Consider the following 1,949-nt stretch of genomic DNA (forward strand, 5'->3'; position numbering starts at 1 on the left):
CATTTGACATTGCCACCACCATATTCAAGGGTTCCAGCTCTCTGCATCCTCAACAATACTTATCTTTTAAAAAATATTTTCGGGCTGGGTATGGTGGCACACACTTTTAATCCCAGCCCTCCAGCACTCGGGAGGCAGAGGTAGGAGTTCAAGGCTACCCTGAGACTACATAGTGAACTTCAGGTCAGCCTGGACTAGAGCAAGAACCTATTTCATTATCTGCAAGTAGGGGGAGAGACAAAGAGACAGACAGACAGAGAGAATGTGCATGCCAGGGCCTCCAGCCACTGCAAAGCACACTCCAGATGCATGTGCCACTTCATGTATCTGGCTTTACATGGATTCTGGGGAATTAAGCCCAGGTCATTAGGCTTTGCAGGCAAGCACCTTAACCACTCATTTCTCCAGCCCCATCTTTTAAAAAAATATTTTAGGAAGGACTTCCGGTTAAGATGGCGGCGTAGGTACCACACCAAAGCAGCCTAGGGGGGAAAAGACCAAAAAAACTCAGCAAAATACACACTTTTACTAAAAAGTGAGGTGTATAGGAAATTGAAGCGGCAGCAGAGAAGTAGAAGAGTTATAGAGCATCCAGAGCCTGCACAGGCGGGTAAAGCGGCTCCGGCAGCTCGGCCAACCCCCGCAGCCGCGGCGCAGCAGAAAGCCGCCAGACTCGGCTCGAGCCGCAGGACAAGCCAGGTGCGGGATTTTCCCCTCACACCGCGCTCTCCGCAACTCGGGACACGTGAGGGGAGAGTGGCAGCGAGCAACGGAGGAGCAGACCGCGAGGTAGAAGAACACGTGGAACAGCGATACAACCAGAGCAGCCGCGGCTCCCTCCCCTCCCCCACCGCCTGAGCCCAGCTCCAGCGAACACAGCAGCGGCCCCGGACCGGCCACGCCAACTTGGGCTGACAACGGGACCCAAGCAGGAGCAGAGTTCGGGAGCAACATCAGCGGCTCCAGTACCAGTAACAGCGGCCCCAGCAGCAGCGGACCCAGGAGTGGCAGCAGCGGCAGACTCAGCAGCAGCAGCTTCACGGGGAGCAGCGGCAGTGGACACAGCAGCAGCAGCTTCAGCAGCAGTGGTGGCTCCAGCAGTGGCAGCTACAGCAGCAGCAGAGGCAACAGCAGCAGCTCAGTTTGCCCCGTAGGAAAAGCAAGTGCCCAGCTCCAGAAATCAGAACAGCAGCCCGACAACCCAGGCAGCAACTTGACTGAGACCAAAATCACCCAAGGTAACAGGGATTGCACCAGGGAAGGGTCTCACTTGGTCACAAGCTGACTTGGATCCCTCAACAGACCAGAAATCTAAACCTCTTTGTTGATAGAGGATCTGGTCATTATAATAACTACTCTTGCATACATACTCGGGGCTGTTTTTGATTGAATGTGTACAGTGTTTAGTTAAATTTTAGAATCTACCTGTATTTTATTCCACTCAGCCTGCTTGAATACTCCTATAGCAGGGAAACTCAACCCCTAAGAACATCTTTGTAGATACTCTGAGAGTCTTAAGAGCCACACCTAACACCGTAAGGTCCTACCCTGAAAATATATTACATCAAATCAATTGATACAGCTAAGAACACACAGATAACTAGAAAATCCAAGCATTAACTTAATCCAAGATGCAAAAATATATACATTATAACACAAGAAACACTAAAAAGCAAGACGATATAAATCCACCTAAAAGTATTAATGCATCAGAAATGTCCTCCAGTGAGAAAGAGTTAGAGGAAATGCCTGAGAAAGAGTTCAAAAGAATAATTATAAATATGTTCAAAGAGGTCAAAGAACACATGAAAACAATCAAAGAAGAAATCAAAGAGGAAATCAAAGGAATCAAAGAAGAGGCAGGACACCAATTTAATGAAATAAAGAAGGCAATACAAGACATAAATAGGGAAATAGAAATAATAAAGAAAAACCAGTCAGAATTACTA

Source organism: Jaculus jaculus, chromosome 10 (genome assembly GCF_020740685.1).
Source record: "Jaculus jaculus isolate mJacJac1 chromosome 10, mJacJac1.mat.Y.cur, whole genome shotgun sequence".
Classification (NCBI taxonomy): Eukaryota; Metazoa; Chordata; class Mammalia; order Rodentia; family Dipodidae; genus Jaculus; species Jaculus jaculus.